At 36.1% G+C, this 23832-nt stretch overlaps 1 protein-coding gene across 1 annotated transcript in view; it reads left to right on the forward strand.

The window, feature by feature from the left end:
* The window catches only part of Pdk1 (Phosphoinositide-dependent kinase 1), a 59636-nt gene that overhangs the window by 2120 nt on the left and 33684 nt on the right, over positions 1–23832 (forward strand). The window contains exon 2 of the mRNA XM_053750395.1: positions 2142–2235. The gene's annotated coding sequence lies outside the window, so the exon portion shown is untranslated. The remainder of the gene's footprint in view (positions 1–2141; positions 2236–23832) is intronic.

Here is a 23832-nt window from a genome sequence, read left to right on the forward strand (position 1 = left end):
TACGTAGTAAAGTAGATATCCCGTACCGTTTCCTATTTGACATCATGTTTTTTGCGATGTGTAATGTCCTGTTTCCCACTACGTGTCTCCTTCCCATTTCCCGCTCCTACTCTCACTCCCGCTTTCTGCAGCGCGTGCCGTACCATTTTTCATGACTGGTTTTTTATTAACCACAAACGTAAATTAAACATTTTTTGTATTTACTATTACTGTTATTTACTACAAAAAGTAAGTGTGCCAATTTTCAGCTTTTTATCTTGAAAATTGTATTAAGTCCCATACAATCTTTCACCTTATGAAAGGGTTGAGGGTTAATTTTCAAAAAAATCTGAAACACGTTTTCATTACTTTGTTGTAAACAACCAAAATCCAAATTTTCAAGTCACTAACTTCAACGGTGTAGAACTTTCATATTTACAGTTTTTCACCCCTTTCACCCCATTCGGTGTAGAATTTCCAAAAATCCTCTACCTACCTACGGCTACCTAGGTTGGTGCTCACCTACCCTCACCTACATGCCTAATTTCAGCCCAGCAGTTTTTCGGGTGTATTTCGTCTGTCAATCAGTCAGTCAGTCAGTCACGGAGTTTTATACTGATATATTGATACATACTGCACCCATTATATCTATATCAGACTTTAATCGATAAAAAAAATTGTTTATATTCTGTTTACACCTTTCTACAAAATTTTAAAGTAAATCGGCCCCGTGGATTGTTATTTTAATTTTCCTACAGGACTCATTTTCCGGGATGAAATGTCTATAAGATGTCAACCCGGGATTCTGAGGAATTTTTGATTCATAATTAGTTTTTCAATTATTCTACGGAAACCTGAACATTTACCGGGATGAAATGTATCTAATTTTCCTACAGGGCTCTCCTCATTTTCCGGAATGAAATGTCTATATGATGTTAACCCGGGATTATGAGGTATTTTTGATTCATAATTAGTTTTTCAATTATCCTACGGGAACCTGACCATTTACCAGGATGAAATAAATCTAAGATGTTAGCCCGGTATACAAGGTACCTACCATGTACCTACATACCAAATTTCAAGCAAATCGGTCCAGTAGATTTCGAGTGATGCGCGTTCAGACAGACAGACAAAATTTTCCAAAACTATATTTTCGTCATCTATATCAGTAACTAAGTATATTCCATGAAGAATTCAAAAACAAAAATCCAATGTACAAATTTGGCCTTTCTTTAATTTTATTTTATGTATTGATGATGATGATCTTAGGTTTTTTCAGAAAATCTTAGGATTTACCGGCATGGGTTGGTAAATGTAAGGATTTATAAATAATTGACGATTTTTTCGGGCGTTTGCCATTAGAATTTAGTATATGCTAGGTTTTGCTACTGAAGGCTGGTAAATGTTGGTTTTGGGAATTATTAATCATTTATTTTTCAGTCAAAACCTTGGTGTCATAATTATGAGAGTAATTAATTACCTAAGTAATTAGTCAAATCCTTACCTATTTTCTATTATTTTCATTTGGTAAGTATTGTTATTTATAAATGTTTTTATATTTTAAAGGTAAGGTTATACCTTCCTTTAAAATACTTCTTAAATAGTAAAAAATAACAAAATTAAAATTATTTTCTTTACATTTACTGTGCCTTTGATGTAAATCTTAAGATTTACCAAGTGAATGGTGGTAAAAGTTAGAATCGCAAATTTGTTCGGACTTTTACCATTAAGAGTTGGTAAATCTTAGGTTTTAATGGAATATCTAAGGATTTACCTTAGTTCGTGCTTTTACAGTAACATATAGATTAACAAATGACCGTTAACCTTGCATTTTTGTGGTATCTATAGTTACTACGGTTCTAAAAGACTAGTTTTGGGACAAAGTCAACCTTCCATTTTAGTGATAGGTTGACAGAAGCTCGGTACCTATAAGGTGAGAGGAAAAAAGTAACGAGACAACTGTAACCAACTTTGCCCTAATAATATTACAATTATAATTAAGTATATGATGTCTACGTCACATCATCTACTTCATTATAATTGTAATATTACATTACATTGCTTACTTTATGCCAGGATTCTGTACTAATTACTTGTAATTTATTATATTTTTTCCCTATAGAAGATCTTTCTCCTAAGTTAATGATTGTTATTTTGTGCAGGTGTCATAAGCCTGGCAGATGGCCACCAAGGGCGTCAGCAACTAGGTTACGGCGTCATAACCGTAACCAGGTCGCCATTGCGTTGCGGAACAAGGTAAGACCAGCTAATACAACTTTTGACTTTAAAAATTCAATGTAAGCAAAATTTAAGTGACTTGCTTCGTTTGCGTGGCTCCTGACCCATATCTTACGTTATCAATTCTACCTTAATAGGTAGAATTGATAATGCGTGAAGAATGTGAACCATCTGTAAATGATTGCTGGGTTTTCAGTAACAAATTCTCAGAAGATCACACTCACACCTTACTTGCTCGCTTTTGCAAAAATCTGTCCGGTAGTTTTTGAGTTTATACAGACGCGAAAGGGGGACTTATTTTTAAATTATGTAAGGAAGGATTGTTCCTTACTTTCAGTTGATTCATCAATATGCGACATAATTGGTTATATTTTTTAATCGCGTTGACTTGGGTTTGTTTTTTTCACAGCTAAAATAATATCTGGGAAAGTCTGTCTACTTCTGTTTGTAACGCTAAATAAACCGCTACATTGTATTAAAATTGCATTCAGTTAGAGGAAAAAATAGATTACGAAAAGTACCAAAAATAAAAAGCGAATTTTTGGTACCCTCGTTGGGCCTCGTACCTACCTACCTATTTACCGTTCTTGTTCTGTTTGGACATTTGAACTCACTGTCATCATACCAAAAAGACCTTGTGTGAAGTGTAAGGTTGTTTTGTCTCTGAAAATCCATACATCCTTATCATATACATACATATCAAATCAATCAAATATGTTTATTATCTACTTATCACTTATTGACGCAAACAAAATCAATTTGTACTAAGTCTGCTGCTGACTTCCAAAGCAAAAAAGGCAGCGCAACAAACTTTACCGTAGTTTTTTCTTCAAAGACCTCTTCAATTAACAAGATGATAATCATAATGAGGCCCAGAATAAATAACACACTCGATATGAAAAAAAAACAATATGAGGAAAAACACTTGCGAAAAATATGTCGTCGATGAGAGCATATCTGGGTTGAGTGCACCGTCTTTAGTGAAACTTTATCAAAACAACATTAGCGTAGGTGTTTGTAAACAAACGCAACGTGATCGATTGCGTTTGCGTGAATGCTGTCAATTGCAATGTTGTAGTTGTCATGTGCATTCACTATCTATTATAATTTCTCATTTCTAGTTTTACCGTCTTATTCTTATTTTTTTTAAATGTACTTATAGGAAAAATTTCCAGTCGATCAATCTTAAAACTATTGTAGATGATTTATCAGCTATATGACATGGAGAAGGCAGTGAATGAAGCAAACAAGATGGGCAAATAATTTCAATTTCTAGCAAAATGGTTAAGGTAAATAGGATCCAGTTACTAAATTCATCATTAAAGAAATATATATATTTGTTAATTGACGTCCTTGGAGAACAGGCTGCGATGGAGTTTGTTACGTCGCTTCTTCTTCACCTGCTCTTTGAAAGTCGGCGTCAAAGTGATGTGATGTATATCATTCTAAGTTAAATAAAAAAAAATTGAATAGCTTTTTCGGTCTAGCACATTCTTACGGTCAACCCAGTTGTTTACTACTAGTCACAAGAAATCATTATAATAAAATTGCGTCAATGTAAAAACACCGAAACCCTGTCACTAAACAAATAATACAAAGTGAAAACTAAGTAGAGAGTGACACCGGGCCGGAGCTCGATGGAATGCGAGCAGATTGCGCAACTTGTTTTGACGGGGTTTGCTTATTGCCCCATGCGCGGCGGCGGCGCTGGCGGCCTGCAACAGCTGCAGATTCTATTTCACTTACACGATTGAGTTTATTTCACACAAGGTGAAACACATAATGATGAAGTTCAAATTTGTTTTGAAATGCTGCAGAATTTACAGTACATCCTACACACTTGCTTTGACTATTTCCAAATTTATTCCATTGTCACATCGTCCGACCGTCATAAGTACGACGTCCTTTGTGAACTATAAATCAGTGGAGATTGTAGATATTTATTTAACTGCTCAGCGTCTTGTTTGAATGTGTAAACAACTATAATAGGCAGTTCTCAAAGCGCCTTTCTTAGAATGCTTGTTTACGTTGTTTTTCAAGATGACTTTTTTGTCATTTCATAACAGCAATTTATGCACGCAATATTGTGCCTGTTAAACATCTTTGTTGTTTTAGATGTATGTTTGGTAATGTTCGAAATGATTAAATAAATTATCCTAACTAATGCGAAAGTTTATTTGTTACCTCTTCACGCTCTATCTACTCAACCAATCTTTTTGAAATTTGGCATACATGTAGTTTGAAGTATGGAAAAGGACATTGGGTACCTTTCATCCCGGACAATAAACGCGGACGAAGCCGCAGGCAAAAGCTAGTTATAATTATATTAAACTATTGCATAATTCTGTCATCCATATTATTGATCTTTAAAGTTGTTTACTGGACACTTAGTATCATAGCGACATTTATGGTAATCAAAAACTCAGCTGAACAAGATCCGGATATACAAGAGCAAACCATGCCGACTGCCTTGCCAGAAGCTGTGTTTTTGCAAACAAACATTGCAACATAATGTAGAAGGCGGAGCTCACGGCTCTCGCCGGCCTTAAACATATAGCAATAATGTAACAAGTACAACGAGATGATTATATTCTATTTCTACTTGAAAAGTGACTTAAAAAGACGAATAGAACAAAATCGTCAAGCGTTCACAAATGAGTGTATATAGAATGTGGTGAAAATAAAAATTATTATTATTATATAACAAAATTGCAACAGAATGACGTTGTGCGATGAAAAGCCTAATTCTCAAAAACAAACACACACACACGAACACAAAATTACCAACTTTGAAATGACAAATCCAAGACTTACGTGTGAGATGGGTTTTTACCCGTATTTTTTACTTTATAAGTACAATACAATTCTTATTTGAATTGTACGCTGTAATCAGGAATCTCTTGTTAGTGCGACCATACCTTTGCGTTACTGATAAGAAGTAAAACGTGATGATACCTACTCTAAAGCGGATCATATTTCTGGCGTCGCTTTTGTAAGAGCTGTGTACTAGCGAACGTACTTAGTGCACTGACTGTGGTGGCGCCTGCGCCTGCGCCGGCGCGGCGGCGGCGGCGCCGTGACTTCGTTCTCCTTGTAGTACTTATGCAAATGAAAGCCCCTAGCAGACTTAGTACAATCTGCCAAAGATTTCTCTGTGGCAGACTGTACATACAAAAACGAAAACGAAATGCCTAGTCTCTGTCACGGGAAACAGGCGTGAAAATGATTTTATAAAGCGCCTGATCAACCCTTAACAAAGTGGTCTCACAGGTCCATACACTACAGTATGCGGACGGGATGCAGACGAAACAAAAAAAAAACAATTAATAGCAGCAAACCCATTCCTTGGGTGGTGATGTTAACTTGTCGAATTGATCTAAATCCGGTTTATTCAAAGGTGGAAAATTAGAGAAAGTATCTAATTTCCCACCATGAAGAAAAACAAAATAGTATTATAAGACGTGTTACTTTTATAAAGGGTTATCCATAGATGTAACTTGGATATTTTGTAAAGCGATAGCTTGCTGATAAAGTGGGCGAAGGTCGTGGCGTGCGTTTTTCAATGTACGCCTATGTTAAATCTCGGTTTCACCTAGTTAGACAAGCTGCTGCTGTAACTATTCGTTTTTGTTCTCATATTATTACTATAACTAGGTCACTTTTTGTTGTGAAAATGAGTACTAGTTACAGATTAATTTTCCTGAACAAAAATATCTTAGAACTGAGCAGGTACATAAGTTTCATAGGAAAGGTTGTAATAAGAAAATGGTAGGATATCGAGGTGGGATGTGGTGTTGATATCGCAGTTTGATAGATTGATATCGCAAGGGGGAATAAGCATCGGACTGGGCGGTGGTGGTGGCGCCGCGTCGCTACTGCTGCCTGCATGAATCATGACGCCGTATCTTGCTCTGTAGACGCACATGGAATGTAGATTATGTAGGTCAACTGCTTGAGATGGTTTGTTTGGGTCCCCCGAATTAGAGTGCGTTAATAATACGACAACCTTTGCCTGCCGCTCCCGCCACCGGCCGACACGCTCAGAGTGTCAACTTTATTTTCGTCAGCGCTTTTGAACGCATACCATCTCGAATGCATTCTAATGTAGGTGTCAGTCTATAAAGGTGTGTATGAGTCAACTACTGCTACATGTTTTCCTGGTAATTGATTCTCGGAATTCTACTACAGTTATGGTATAGGCTTTAACGTTAAAGATAGAGGTAATATTGATTTTCCTCATGAATGAAACCCGTACCTATAGGTACGGGTTTATATAATAAATAATGTTTATTTATAGGGGGAATTCCAATATTCAACAGCTACAGTAAACAAATATGTTTGTGTCGTGGTTCTGATGGATACTAAAACAGAAACTAAAGGCACTAAAGAATACAATAAGAATATTAAGAACAGCTGATAATTTATTTATCGTCTTAAATTTATTTTCTTATGTAATCACAGTAGGTATAAAACCGTACTAGATGTGTCATCGTGGTGCAATTTGAGTACCATCATGGAATATACAAATACAAGTACATGCAAGTACCATAGTGGTCGCAGTAGCATGGGTTGGGTGTGCAATGCAGTGTGGTCGAGTCGAGAGAAAATAGGTCAGTTGCCCACGCCGCCTCGACGCCCGTTTGTTTGGGTCTGAGGTATTGATCACTGCTGCCGGGGCGTGCGGTGTGCTGCGCCACTCAAACCTTGCGTAACATTGCCCGTACTCGATGCACTCACTGCATTATGCCAAAGTTGCGCAACCTCGTTGCATCACCACCGTTGCAAACCTGGGACCTTTTATAATAAATACATCGCATAGTTTAGAACTCTAAAGTGTCGAAGAATATTTATGTAATAAAATAATGTTTAAATTAAAGTCACCAATTAATTGTAGATTACCAGAAATCTATTGACAATTCCGTCATAAATTGTACACCAGAAATAAAGTTATTTGTGTAATAAAATAGTGATGTATATCACACTGATTCATGAAAATGGCTTTATATATACTCGGTGTTGGCTTTACTTGTAAATAACGAACATTGTAAAAATGGCGTATCAAGGAAACTTTGAAGGTACAATGCAAGATGGCAAAACCTAGAGTTTAGGCTCAGGTCGTACGTTGGACAAGGTCTTCGTCTATGCCACAGATAGACCATTTAGCTAAGTGTATGGCTCGTATGGACGAGGGATCTATTACTAGAAATTCCTCGACAATACGGGCTGAGGGCTAGGTCTCTCTCTCATCTTAGCGTTTTCCCGGTTATTTCCACAGCCCTTGAGTGTCCGAGCCTAGAGTTCGCTTTCCTTCTTTCTCATCTCCACTTCGCATGGTCGTCGACATCCCTAGTTGTCAAACTATTGGCACGCACATTCTCGATGAGGGGTGTTTTGTGTTGCCCATAGCAATTCTATCTATAAAAATCGATAATGTCAATATAGGCCTCGGGCATTTCTTTGGACCTAAGTACCTGTCATATAATGGTGGCTGTATGTAATCTCGTCTGGCCCTAGCGACTGCTTTTTAAGTTACACGTTTGAAACCCTATACGCGCCGTATTTTTTCTGAGATCCCGATGCTTGTTACGTTTTGAAAAAGTCCTTCTTCACTCCTATCTTCCTCTGGACTGTGAAGTGCCACCACTATTTCACATGCCAAGCACCTCTTTTGCGGCCCCAGTGACTGCAGTTTGAATCCGGTCCCTATAGCTATGACTTGATTCGCAAATACACTTTTGTCACTAATTGTCTATGTGTTCGAACTCTTGGGACTTTAGTTCATCAAGCAACCACCTGATTTGACGTCGAAAGAGCTCCTTCGTGAAAATCCACAAGAATAGAATAAGACCACATGTTACTATATATTTATTGAAGCGTATTGAGTATATCTATATCCTATGCATTGGATTTTATTTACTCTGTGACTTTGAAACCACAAAGAGGCAATGATATATTCCATGAAACATTTTCTTAAGAGCACGCGAGGAATTTCCCTGAACGTGGCGTGCGACCACAGCCAATTGATTTAGGTACTTATTTTTCTTTTTCTTTTCGCGTCGTAGTAAGGTAATATAATTTTAACAAGAAAATATATTTGAATTTATATTTTTCATGTGTAATAAAATCTTGATGAAGATCAACAAGATCTCCACGCACGTGGTTGAGAGCATATAGCATTTTTCAATCAAGTGTTACAAACAAAATATTCCAAATATCATCCCCTAAACAACATTATACAAACAAAACCGGAACATTAACAATATTAACATCTGCTGTGGCTCGTTATCAAGTTAATCTTTTAATATATGCAAATGGTCGTATCCATTAGTGAAATGATGGTATCAGTGGCAGTGGCGCAGTGAAGTTATGACAGCGATCGTTGGACGGCAGAAGCCGTGGCCTACTTCTCACTCGGCAGTAGGTCGCATGCAGGTCGAAGTTCGCAACTACACTTGGAATGCTCATTAAAATCTCGTACACTACGTAATATTGACGAGACGACTACGTACAAAAACTGGCTTTCGTTATATACAGTGTCCGCAATGGGTAGGGCATTTTTCCATAAATCCATTTTAATTCATTCCATTTGATCGCTCAATAAAAATCGTACCACATGTAAACAATGCATAACTTTTCCATAATGGAAAGCCGCTTTACACCTGAAAGTAGAGTCAACTTATAGTTTTACTAGGCAAAATATGTGTAGTGTAATGCATAAATTTGAACGAAACATTTGTTAACCACAATATGACAACAATGTGCCCTTTTTCTTAATTTATTTATACATTTGCCTGGATATTTTCTTCTTTTACGACAGTATTGTATTGTCAGTGGTAAAAGACTTCAGAGTTTGTCTTGTATTTTTATGATAATGAAGCATCATCCATCAAGCCACAGTTAAGAGCTATTTTGCATTGTTATTGAGGCTGGAAAATAAAATGCAGACAGACAGACGCCGTGCGGTCTGTAAATAATTATCATAATACTTATCGTGTTATGTGTATTTTAATAAAATTATTAGCTTGTGTAAAATTATTGATTGTTAAAATAAGTCTGTTGCGTCTGTCTAGCTGTCTGCATGAACACAAAAAAATTCGTTCACCAATAGATAGTGCGATTCTTGCGTTTCAGGACACTTGCGCGAAAGACACATGCGCGAATTATTTGCGCGAAAAACACATGCACGAAAGACCTGATTTCAATACTAATATACATCAATACTAATTATCGAGAGTCCCATAAAAAATGGATTCACTGAAGCGAATCTATTAGATGAGAATATAAACTATAGGAAATATAGAAACGACACCTTAGCAAAAGTTGTTCAGCCTGATGAGCATTTTCAGTTGAGGTATAAAAATCGAAAGATGTAGAACCTATGATGGTCCAGCTAAACTATAGGAAATAAAGAAATGACGCCCTAACAAAAGTTGTTCAGCCTGATGAGCATTTTCTGTTGTGGTATAAAAATGTAATGAAAGCCGAAATTCTTACTAGGTGTGGTGCCGGTGAAACTGTACTTATCCCGCGTATACCACTCGTTGTGACTTTATGTGGCTTTCTCCAGGGTGAGCAACTCTTTAGGACTTTATATTGACGCCCGAAGAAAAGACCCCCATATAAAGATATTTTCTGATATTTGTAATAATTTGGATCCTTACCAAATTTTTTTCGCCCACGCGAACGAATTCACGGGCATCAGCTAGTTAATAATAAACTGGTCGATAAGGAAAACAGTACTGAAGATAACAAATATTGAATGGATTTGATGCGTGGCGACACGAGGCGAGAACTTTCCTACGATCCTGTATGAGCACTTTTCCTTGCTGGGTAACGGTTATTCGAATGTGTTTTTAAAACCCCTAAGACCCTAAGCTTTAACCGAAATATAATATAAGGATAATAGTCTGATGAACCTACACAAGTTCAAATATTGAATCCCGGACAGGAAAACTAGTATGATAACAACCATATTAGACGGTATTAAAAATAGATGGTAAAAGAGTTTACATAATTATGGTTCGTTCATATAAATCCAACAATGACTTCATTTTCGTGAATTATTTCGATATGAGTTCAAGGTGATTTCGTAATTTTTCTTTACGTCGACGTCTACCGTCCTTGTATGTAGGACATGGTGCAAGTACAATAGTCTGTCAAGTTGGCATGAGGGCGCCTGCGCCTTGGTCGTCTGTCGTGCCGCCCCACTCTCTGGACGTTCGATCGCGTTACGTAGACGGCAGAGCTACGTGAAACGTAAGCGTAAGTAGGTCGCTGGCTGGCTTCTGCGCGCGCAGCTCGGCCCACGCTCCCTACGTCACTATTGATCTCGCACGTGGCGCCGTAAGTGACGTAGGCCGTCGCGTCGATAGTACACCCTGTCTCCGTTCACCCCTGTCTACCTCCCCGTCTTCACCCACGTTGCACTACATCGCCGTCGTACTCGCTCCCGCTCTGTTAACGTTGCAATCATAATTACGCTATTTTACACGTGCGTAGAACTAGTTAACAGCGTTAATGATCTCATGATAAATTCATTTATCTTTATAGAATTTTCGGTTTAAAGTAAAATGTATAAAATCGTGACTCTAGTTCTCCAAAAAAAGGTCGTGCGTCTACTACTTCACTATTAAATATTATCTGTAATTAAAATATAAATACTGTTGTTCATATTACTCTCAATAGGAATCTGGAATATGAATTGGATCCGTTGATTGAATTGGTCAATAAATGTGTAATTGATTGGAGAAATAGTTTAATAGTTCTCAATTCCCCGTGCTACGCTACTCCTACGTTTGCTACGAGTGCTACGATCTACGATGGCGTCTACGATCGATTTCGATCTACGAGAATCGAAATTCATGGGAACATGATTTTTCTCCGAAACCCAACCCCAATCTTCGACCCTTAATAAATGGGTTACTTACTAGTTTCGACTAATTTATTGGCCGAAATCGAAAAAATGGCCGAAACTAGCCTAAACTGTACCCGAATATTCGGTCAGACACTAACAGTGTGCAAATGTATTCAATATAACGACTGTTGCCTTCTCTAAATAATTTAATGTCAGTAAAATAACCTACAAGCTATTGTCGTGATCAAAAACAAGGGTGAAAATAAACTGCCTTAGATTTATCGATAGCGGTTAGTAAATCTAGAATTCTAGACTTGCGGTGTGGCGGCTAGCGATGGCGCCAACGATCTACGTATTATTTGTATACTAAAGATACTACTCAGTAAGGTATTCTGAATGAGTCCTGCACTATATTCGGAAATATAACGTGCATTTTAAACCAAAAATATAAATATATTTTTTTGTTTACGTTCTTTCATATTTAAGAATAAAACAATGCAAGATAATCTCATGGCTGCAAGCAAGCATCAATGCAAGTTCCTCACTTTTAGAGTACTGAACCATAAAAATAAGAAATTATATGGCTATTTTCTTTTAATAATTACCTATTATGTGCCTACGGTTGCAATCTGCTGTGGCAATTGGAACCTTTTTATGGATGGATATAACGCTTCGTTAACGCCCTTCATTGTACCCTTCACTTTGCAATACAATGCATTAGCTTTGTGTGCCGCGGCCGTAGTGTTGTTTATACTAACACGATTACTCGGTAATTGGCTATCTTATCGATAGATACGGTTACGTGATTTACAAATATCACTTGTTGTGATATGCTGCACTGTCAGAATTTGTACGTGACTCTGGAATTTGTCACGTCGCGTGGTATATTCACTTTATTTATCGAAATGATAAGAAAACTATGAGAGATAAATGTAGAAACCACAAATATTTTTTTTCTCATTCCCATGTCTCATTCCCATCGCTTTAACAAAAATTGCAGTTCGCATAACTGCAATAGCAACAATGGACTAATCCTTTGAAGGGATCTTGATGTCTTCCACACAACCGGCAGAAAAATAAATACTTTAAATAATTCATTATTGTTTAACAATAATTAATTGTATTGCAGTCTTTGACAGCATACAATACACTCCAATATTAGTATTTAATTCAACAATGGGACTGGGGCATATCTGCGTAGTTTACAAGAAGAGGAGGCTTTTTTTACAAGCTTTTATTATTATTTATTTAGTTTCACCTATCCCCTATGTTTGCTTGTCTGTCTGTAATCAAATCTTGCAAATTAGATTTCTCCTACTTCCAGTCGTCCTGCAGAGTTGAAATGTCCCACGTCGCTTCAGTTTCCATAACAATGTATTATTATAATAACCATGACCAGATGGTGCACCTAGGATCGGCTCGCAACTAGGGAATTGCTCAACGGTATACATCACGGACATGGGGTTTTTGTCAGGCGTTATCTCTCTGTCAAAAAAGTCATTTTTGTAAAAAACTTGTGTTGTTTATAAATGTATGTATATGTATTAAGTGCACATTCATCGTTTCCGTGTAAAATTACGCAGACGATAGAAGTTGGCGAAGTTGAAGTTGGTAAAGGAATACGTTTCTTACATCATCGTGCAAGAACTTGATTTGCTGTTACTGATTAGACGTAAACCTAAACAAAAATATTATAGTGTTTTTATAATGAACTTAGATTTTAAATAGAAACAAGTTTTTTACAAAAAAAAATGCCACAAGCAGAGTCATGGAGACCTTGTGGCATTTAACCTGACAAAAAACCCATGTTCGTGCTGTAAACCGTTGAGGAGCCCCTCGTTGGGAGCCGATCCTGGGTGCATGCACCGTCTGGTCATGCTTATCATAATAATGTATTGTCATGGAAACTGAAGGGACGTAGGAAATTTCAACTCTGTAGGACAACTGGAAGTAGGAGAAATCTAACTTGCAAGGATTGATTACAGCCAGACAAGCAAAGATCGAGTTAGGTGAAACTAAATAAAAGCTTGTAAACAAAAAATAGAAATTTCAATAACGTCTGTTTTATTTAACTTGAAAAAAGTATGAAGTTGATATGATTTAGGTACATACATAGTTTCTGGATTATTAGGTGTTTTTATTGTTTATTTTTGTGTATTCTGCATGACTATTTTAAAAAATAATAATTTGTAATATTTTCTTTCAGGTAAATTTTAGAACTAATAAGACGAACTACCGCGGAAAAAGGTAATAAAAATACATTACTACTCATATATTTTAAGAATATGGCTGTAAAATTTAAGTTGCAAAGGATTGTGCAATATATGAAGATCGTCAAAACATGAAACCGTATTGTCCGCCCACGCGCCGCTACGCTGCCGCGCACATGCCCGCTGGAAAAGTGGAAATTGCGCAATTTGTATACAACCTTTATTGCTCCGCCTATTGAAACGTTACGTAGAACGGCCGAGGGCGTTCCAACTCAGCCGATTCAAACTAATTTTCGCACTGGACAAAAGTCAATATTTATTTAGACGATGATGATAAAATCCAATTCTGATGAAATATGACTTGGCGACTAAAAGCGGTTATATATACGGGGGTTTTTACTATTTATCTTTACTCACATACAATAAAGGTATAACGCTATATGACGGGGAGTGCAAAATTTTAAGGTCAGTAGGTTAGGTCGATTTGCGCAGTTGAATACTTGGTTAGGCGGACTATGCGCGTTGAAAGGGTAGAAGTCATGGTGCAGTGCAGTTGCACTACGGCAGCCGTGGGAGGGCGTGGGCGCGGGGTGGGGGTGGTTGGCTTCTTACATAAGCCCACCTGTATATAACTGCTCTTGCCCAGTTCCGCTAATGCTGAAGGCTGCGCTATAAGGTCGACCATCTGGGTCACGAATTACAATTTAATCCGGAGGGCGATGCTGTTCTACGACTGTTAATTTTATATCTGTACTATATGTATAGGATTATAAGATTTTACATGTTTGACTCTAAAGTCAATATCGATATCAGTCTATGGTCAGGTGACCTGTAGTTTGACAGAAATTATGATATATTTTTATGGTATTGCGAGTTGTTATCATTCTCACAAAGGAACATTACTCAAGAAGTTGACGTAATAGAGAACGGAACGTACTGGTATGAGCCGGATTTTTTGTAATCGCATCATGAACCTTGCAAAATCAACATTAACCAAGTAAATATTATTCACACAGCACTGAGAATTTCAATAATAACTGGATTGTCATGCTTTTATTACAATTGATGATGATAAAATTGTTTCGCGGAATAGTCATAGGTAGGTGGACTACTATTTATTTATTTTGCTTAGTGATCAATCAAGGCATAGGCAACTTTGCTAAGATTTTGAGATGTTGCAACCACGCGCTTTTAGTTGTTTAACCGTAACCAGAAACATTTATAGTCCCACCTCCATTGCTGCTTAACTTTGTGTAACATATCTTTGTGCTTAACCTGCCATACTGACATTTGCCAGTATAGCTTTAAGGACTGTAAAACAAATGAACCCTTTCCAATGACCGCCCCTCTAAATACAGAGTGGGAGTTGGAAATGTTGCTGCGATTGCGATCGTAACCCATGACATTTAGTACCATGTCACCTACATGCGAGAGAAGCACATGATGGGTGTCTGCACTCCGCCTCAGCATATAATAAATTATCTCAATTTAAGGCTCGTATGTGCACCAAACGACAAACTATTAAATTTCATTTCGAGAACAGAAAATGGAGAAATCCTTGTTTTGCTTCAATCGTGACGAATAACATTTCGTTTATGTATTTACTTGTTTTTAACATTCACACTAAGGTCATGTTCTCGTCTTTTACGAATAAAGAAGACAAACAAAAATACGTGCTGTGTGTCGTAATTTGTTTGTTGAAATTTCACGCGCTTCCGACCATTGCATGGCGTTGTTATTGTCACGCCTGTGCCATTGCATTGGTCACTGTGTACAATAAATTATTAGATAATAAAAGAGATTTCCCTTATTGTTATACTGCTGGCACACCTACCAGCCTTCTTCCTGTCTTTCAAAATCAAAAGTATAGTTTATAGTTTTCCCATCGTACATAAGTACATAATAATGAAGTTATCAACATTTTAATACTTCTCTACCTCCTGTAGTGTTGAAATTATTATTAATTAAAATTATAATTGGAGCGCTCTACAATCCAATAAAATTACGAGCCGGGTGCAAATGCACCGGTTAAGCAATTGTTGATCTATTGTGTCTAGATTCTCCGCGATCGACGGGTAGAGAACACATGGTATATTTATCACGTTTGCAGATTTCTCCATAGGACTTTAAATCTTACTTGACAGCGATTTAAAAAATAAAATACAGCTTGATATCAATCATCTATCTAAGTACGTCAGCACAAACCCACATAACATGTGGTTATCTATTTTCATGGAAAAATAATATTATGTTTGCGATTCATCGGAATACCGTTTTGACATCATTATTATTAGTATTTAATTTAATTATGAAGTCAATAGAGAATTATAGATTTATAGCATACCTACCCATCGATCGCCTGCTGAAATTTTTCTTTTTAACCCCCGACGTAAAATGAGGGTTGTTATAAGTTTGACCGCCCGCTAAGTGTAACTGTCTGTCTGTCTGTGTACGTGGCACCATAGTTCATCAACGGTTGAACCGATTTGGATGCAGTTTTTAGGGTTCCGTAGCCAAATGTCAAAAACGGAATCTTATAGATTCGTCATGTCTGTATGACTGTCCGTATGTCACAGCCACATTAAACCATTACTATGAAAACTTCCACCGAAAATTAGTTTGAAGGAGATCTAGTAAGTAGTGTTTTTTATACGTCATAAATCGTAAACCGCGTAATTAACCTTTCATTCAATCAACGCAAATATTAAAATATACAAAAGTCGGTCAACAAGAACGTTTATGTTATGTTACTTGCTGCTACGGAACCTTTCATGGGCGAGTCCGACTCGCTTGGTCGCTTTTTTTTTTGATAGTAAATTTTTATGCGATGATTCTTAGACATGTTTGTTCAAAATCGGTTCAGCCATTCAAAATAGCGAAATGAATACTGAAAGTCGGGCGTTTTTTAATTTGTCTAACAAATACATTTGTTATTGATTATTTTAAATAGCTAAATTACATTACAAAATTTACTAATTAAAGTTTATAGAAACAGAGAGTAAAAACAAACTCCACATTGAATATTAACATTGATGTTGGTAGGTAAAAGTCTAATTACTAGAAATCACTAATCTAAGGTAATATAAAATTTCATGAATATATCCGACACAAACGGTCGTATCTTTTGATCGTGTTAATTAATAAATTCAAAAAGTTCGCTGCTGAAATATTAAAATTAAATTATTATAAAAAAACTCTTTTAATATTAATTGTATACCTCTTGTTCTTGAGAAAGATGGACGTTCATTTTAACTATCATAATTATTTTCTTATGTTTATTGGTCAGATTATAGTGAGTATATATTGGTTCGCAGTGTTCATTAGTATTTACTCAATGGTTTAAAATATTGGTTTTAACCTGGTCATTTCACCTAATAATCCTGCTTAACGTATTGCTTATATTTTTGTAAAATATACTAGACAACACGAGAAGTAGCCAAATATAAAAGAGAATCTTCCTAAAACAGAATGTACTATTTGTTTATCTATAAAAGTAATGTTTTTGTCGAACCGAACATTTGAAACATACTAAAAAGTAGGCCATACCGACCGAGACCGGCCGTGTGACGTAAGTTGTTTTGCCGACTTCACTTAGTCACTTGAATGTTTTGCAAGAAGAAAGGTGGCCTCGTTTTAGATGTAAACAAACAATTCACACTTAACAGACAGAGGGTCGAGGACATTTATAAAATAAATTTTGTATTTCTCCGTTTTTTGAAATTTCAAAACTAGATTATTTAAGTATCATATTATTTAAAAAATAAGCGAAGTAAATAAGGAAATCACCGCCATAAATAAAAATCCCAATGACTAACGCTTGCGGTCACATCACATCGCAAGCATTTGTGAACTGTGTCTTGCCCCTTTTTTTTCAAAAATCTACCTTCAAAAGACTTTAATGGGGATGAAAATTTATATGAAAATCATGTTGAAAAGACGTACAAACACGACTTAATTGGCTAAACATAAAAAGATTGGTCCTAGAAATTAGTAACGAAGTCGCAAATAAACAGCTATAAAATAAACAATCATTGTTGTTGTAAACACGTCACTTACTCTAAGCAACGTTAAAAATAAACATTTTAGTCATGTCCGGCCTTTGCAATTTATAAATAATTGTTATTGCTAGTGCGAACAGTGAACAGGATGTTACGTGGTAAGCAGCAAGCCCTTATCGGTGATCAAGTTTAGTTATCTGGCCTAACCGAGGCGTCGGCGGCGGCGCCGCCGCGACGACGACGTGTCACGGGCGTGGAATAACCCACTGATTGTTTTTGTCATTTATTTTTCAGCTGTTTGTCTAGGTTCCTGAAATTATTTTGCTAAATCGTATTGATATTTTAAGTAGGCTCATCAGACTAAACAATTTTTGTTAAGTCGTTATTTCTATATTCCCTATAGTTTAGCTGTACCATCATCGGTCTACATCAGGTGTTCCAGTTTTCAAAATAATTTATACCCTATATGTTGCCCAGGCTTAATAGCTATATAACAAAAAAGTTTCATTCAAATCCGTCCAGTCGTTCCGAAGATTAGCGTGTACAAACAGACAGACATACAGACAAATAGGCAATTTTTTTTTCGAATTGTTACTCTGTTGCTGTGACTCTATCGCCTAATTTTATTTTTATGTAAAGTTATTCAATGTACAGATTTTTTTTCTACTGTTTTATTATATTTATTGATATAAAAAAATATTTTATGTGATATTTATTACAGAGAATAAAGATATCTTGAAAGGTAAAGATATCTGTAGGCGTTAAGTTATTTGTAAAAAAGGAGTAGGTACGTAAAAATTTGAACTTAAAATATTGACTGATGCGATTGTGTTCAATGTCATGTTTTTAGTACTTGGCAACCCTACGTGTGGGTCATGTGTGTGGGTATTTTTGTTGTCATTACTGCAAAATTATATGCGAAAGTGTGTTTGATTGTTACATCTTCACGCTTTATCTATTTAACTATTTTAAATTTACTTTATGTCGCGGGCTTAAATATGCTTTAATTAGTTAGTTTATAATAAGCAAGTTATTGAAGGCTACGATGTATTCTCACATTCGTTACACAGTGCGTTATTTTTAAAATAGGTGGTTATTGTGGCTTTATTATTTATAATTATGTTCATTGTACATCGTAAACATATTGTTGGGGAACCCCAGAAGTTCAACTCAATGTTTACGACGATTGTGTATTGTTTCCTTTCCGTTAAATAACATCCTTACTTTATTTACTTATAAATGATTTACTACTCTCAATAAGTATCCTTTAGCTCAGGATAGATTTAGACCACAGAAATTATAGTACATTGCTTGTAGATTAGCGGAAAACCTATAAGAATTCTATAAATTTCTTATAGGTTCAGACGTTTTTCGTCACCATTTATTTTGCAATTTCGCAAGTGAAGTAACTACCATTGACCAGAATCAAGAAATTTAGCAAGAAGTAAACTTCTTACAAATATTAGTTTTACAGGAAATGTTAAGGAATAATTCTGGAAATCGTTGTGTGTACATAACAAAAAAAGCTAACTTTCTAAATCCTCAGTCCGCGACTCCAACTATCACTCGATCGGTTTTCTTTTAAATAACTGTGAGACTTTACCGATTGAGTTACTCTCGTACAAAATTGTAAATAATTCAGACGTCTAGACCATACTGGAGTGTAATTTTGTCTAGACGGGCCATGACCTCTTTGACATTCTCGCGAGGGTTAACTCTAAATCGACTGACGAGACGACGATGTAGCGAACATTTTTTCAGTACATTGTAGAATGCATATACTCTACTAGGACCACTAAATAAAACAAATACTTGTTCTTTCTGTTAAATAATCTTGATAAACATTTAAACTCTCCTCCAAAGTAACACTTCAGTTTTAGCTCTTATCTTTTACATTATTTTTAAACTTAAGTCTAGCCGAAGATAAGCGGACTACACCTAGGTTTGCCCAGCTGAGGCCGATTGCACGTAGGTCTAATCTAAAAGACTAAATCTAGTTGTAGCCGTACTTCGAGATTTATCCGTAACATAGATACGACATTCAACTTCCACCAGGTGACATTAGCATTTTGTTTTCATCTCACAAAGGAAACAAAATAACATTAAATTTTCATTTTTCATAGACATAGGTACACGATTTTTTTAAAGTTTTAAATCATCTGCGTTGTATTCAAAGTCATTCATATATTTTTATTTGACTTATATAGAAACTAGCGGCGCCCAGGGGGAAGCCCCTGGGCTTTTTGGGATAATTATTCCAGGTTATTTTATACCCATGTACCAAATTTCATAACAATCGGTCCAGTAGATAATGCGTGAAGAGGTAACAAACTTACTTTCACCTTTGTTTCCTTCAGAATGTAGAATTTTATAAAGTTGTCTTATCGTATAAAATTCTTTTCGTTTCTCTATTGATCGCAATGTTGTGATTTTCTCTCCATAAAATCTGTTTCATAAATTCATTTGCCATAACATCCACCTATAACACATCTAAAACGTAGAACTAGAACTTTTTAATAGGTTTTTTTAATTTTTGAAATTGGAAAAAAAAAGGATTGAGGTTTTTTAATTGTTTGAATCATATTGGTTATTTTCTTTTGCGCATTAATAAATGATAACAATTATAGCAGATAAAATGAGTGAATGCCGCCTAACCGACATAGGCAGAGAAAATGCGCGTGGATTGGCCTCCGGAATGACTGGCAACTTTAGCGTTACAACTACGCAGCAGAGTGCTGCGCAGCGGAGTGTACTGTTTATTGATATTATTATAAGATTAACGTTATGAGCAAACAAAAGAACATCATTACAATTTAATATACTTGTATTGCGATATTCCCTGCCATTGATTTATGTGTTAGCGGGTTTGACAATAGCGGTAATTTGTAGCACATACTGTGATGTCTTCAAGTGTCAAGAAAATGTGGAATTGTCAAGTCACTGTTGGCAAAGGTCTTCCAATCTATTTAAAATCCAACCATTTCTTTTGATAGCAGCGTTTCTTCATTTCGTATCTAGGTATCTAAACATAGTTCATCAACATTTAAGCTTCCTTCCGTCAGTGCTTGTGTTTAGCAGTTTTAGGCCTCTGTTTTTGACCTCCGCATACTTCCGAAAGTAGATGAAATTTCTTCATTTGAAGGTGAAAGAAAACATCATGATGAAACCTATACATTGGTATACTTTTAAATTCATGTTGTAATATACAATAGATGGTCTTAAAATTTTCACTAGTGTGTATGCGTCTAGTTGAACAAATACTGACATTAATGTTAGCAATAACTCTATAAGAAAGAAACTGTCTTTCACACATTCGAGAATGCTTTGTTATAAAGGGATTTTTTTTGGCGGAGGGTCACTCTCAATTGTCACACACAGTGCATATACTCATATGTCAGATTGCCCCCGCGAGGGGGTATTAGCTAGGACGGCCGCACATGCAAACGTTCGCCACTACACGGGGCGCCCGTCGCCACCCGTGCCGCGCCGATTGTCTTCGCTTCCTTCCTACTACCTGTTTATGGATATAACTAAACCACTGTATGTTTGTGAAATTAGAATGCTAATGGCGTATATGTGACTGACCTAATTTGAATTGAATAGATACTTCTTGTATTGGTAGGTATCTACTTATTTTAGTAATGAGGCGCGTCTGTCGTAGTCAGTGTTATCGGGTGATAGCGTAATGTTTTTAAGTAAAATTAGAATATTGCAATGAAGCTCACCTTTTGCCCATAATTAAATTAGAATATCGGTTTGTACTATATCTGTAGAAAAAGTACTTGTAAACCTTGCAATGAAACTATTTTTTTTATTAAATCACGATAAGATGATTAGATGGACGACATACTTAAATGTAAAATTGATAAAATCCGCTTAGGATGTAATACAGCCAATGCAAAACTCTCAAATTCATGCCCCATGAATTAAAATTAGAAGTCAGTATTACCTTATTTGTAAGTACAGACATTCATATAGGTAATTACATCGAGTACCTACATTGGTTTAATGTCGACGTAAACTATCTGTGATGATACAGGTATGTGACATGAATGTTATTGTTGTAATCTGTTAAGTATTTTCTGTCAAAAAACTCTGTACAAGGCTATGAATTTGAATTCGCATGGTTAATTGGTTGTTCTCATATTAATATCATCGTTATAACTTGGTAATCGTGGTCTCGTTAAGTGGCAATAGAAGCGAGGAGTGGAGAGTATCACCGGCATACGTATGTGGAGCTCATTACATGTGGGCAACGAGGCGTTTCTTATATCGTAGTCCGCTCTGTGGCGGCGCGCGCCGATGACCCTCTGGTCCAAGACGGTTGTTAGTTCCGCACTATTGCGGTGTAACAGTCACATTCCAGTTGCTTGCCCTCGCCCGCTACATCACTGATTCCACATATTGTTAGGTGACTACCAGAGATAATTTTGTCATCTAAATAATTGACCTACCTTAAGAAGATCAGATATTCTCCATATTTTGATTCATTAGTTATAAGTAGTCGTTTAGTAAATATTGTTGTTCGCGCCACTTCCGGCGCCCGTACTAAACCAACCAACAAGCATGGGCGCACACAGCACAAGCAACCACAAATCGTGATTCGTGGGAACATCGTAGCACAAAATTTATAATACTCGCATGCAACACGTTCACAAAATTAGTATAGTAGTACAAAAGTGTTCCAAGATGGCATGGATCATTGTATCCGATATAGTCAAAATTGGGGCTAATTTAAAAAGATCTTTTCAACTTCTTCCTACTGTAATCCTAGATAACTACACTGAATAATTTGTTGACAAATACTTGAAGTATAACATATATTTATCTTATCCCATCCATATATAAAAAAATAAACAAAATGAAAGAAAATAATCAGTAGCTTGACGATTAAAAAACAACTTTTGAATTATAGTACATTTTTGTATTTTCTTTTACTATGTGTAGATAGTACTGTGCGTCTGTGCTCGTTACAACTCCATCCATTGTCTCTGGGACTGACTATATTATGTGATCGACCCACTGCCAAGCCTTCTATAACGCACTAGTAACATCCGTCCTAGTAAACTAACGGATGTTACGTAAATACATTTTTTATTAGTTATTATTTACAGCCAATGCAGTTTTAGTTAATAATTGCAAATTGTGTCCAAATGACACTCAGTCGCTGATTTACTTACGGTCTTTGGTCCTCTCTTGCAATAAAATGATATTCATATATTTCATACCGTCGCATCAAACGCATCTCGTGATTTTCATGTATTTTTTTTTTGTATAGAATATTTTATGATTTACCGACTTATTTATACAATACGAAATACATAAAATGTAGGTATAATGCAAGACGTATGTACGAGTATGTGCGTCTGTTACACAATTGTTATTTTAATCTATAATCAAGTCAAGACAATAATGTTTGCGTCGGCGCCACCAAGGTCGGGGTCATTGAACCTATTTACGTCTTTCAGTAAAACGCCGCGCCGCCGCCGCTGCCGCTCGACGCTTCTCGCCGTATAAAATAAAGATAATCTAGAACTTAAAAAGCAGACTATTTTCACAAGCTTTTAAGTTGTAATGTTTGTACATATGTATGAAGATAATTATGTTTGTTCGGGTGGAATCTTGCTCAATTTTGACTCTCCGACTCTCAACCGATTAAGCTGAAAATTTGTATACCCCTTTAATTAGTATGACAATCTATTATTATGATATGCATATCCTGATGGATCGGCTCCGGACGAGGGAACTCCTTACCTCAAACAGGATTTTTTTATCTCTAACACGCCGTAAACGTTCGAGTAAAAATAACATTTTTATGAAAAAAACTTCTGCTACACTTTGTCGTCCAGTGGGCGAAGTGCGAGTATGTATTTCACTTCGCACCAACGAATCGATTCGAAGTGAAGTGATTGATAGAATATCCAACTATCCCAATCCCAACTAATATTATAAATGCGAAAGTAGATTTGTTTGTTACCTCTTCACACATTATCTACTGGACCGATTGTTATGAAATTTGGTACACGGGTAGAAAATAACCTGGAATAACACATAGGATACTTTTTATCCCTAAATTACCACGAGAGTGAATTTAGGGATAAAAATAAACCATTGTTAGTATATAAATAAAGTCATCTTGCGACTATTTTGAGACTTCAAATACTTCAAATTATTTCAGATCGAACTTCATGGGAAAGTCCGTTTCTATACCGATGTCATTATAAGAATGTATATTAATAAGGGGTGTTTTAGTAAGTCTAAATTTTTGTTTTGGGAAAAGTAAGTAGGTCTCACACTTCTGGGATCTCAGTCGATGAGGAAAACACAATTTTCACATTGTCATGTGTAACAAAACAAATGGCGATACACAATCGCGGGTCGACGGCAGTCAATATTTACAAAAACGTTGACGTCTTTCATTGAAGTACTGGGCGATTATTTAGTCTCGCTAATAATTATAAAATTTTTCGAAATTTATATTATTTGAGATATATCATAATCAAAATCAATAAATATATATATATATATATTTATTGATTTTGATTATGATATA

This window comes from Plodia interpunctella, chromosome 10 (genome assembly GCF_027563975.2).
Source record: "Plodia interpunctella isolate USDA-ARS_2022_Savannah chromosome 10, ilPloInte3.2, whole genome shotgun sequence".
Lineage (NCBI taxonomy): Eukaryota > Metazoa > Arthropoda > Insecta > Lepidoptera > Pyralidae > Plodia > Plodia interpunctella.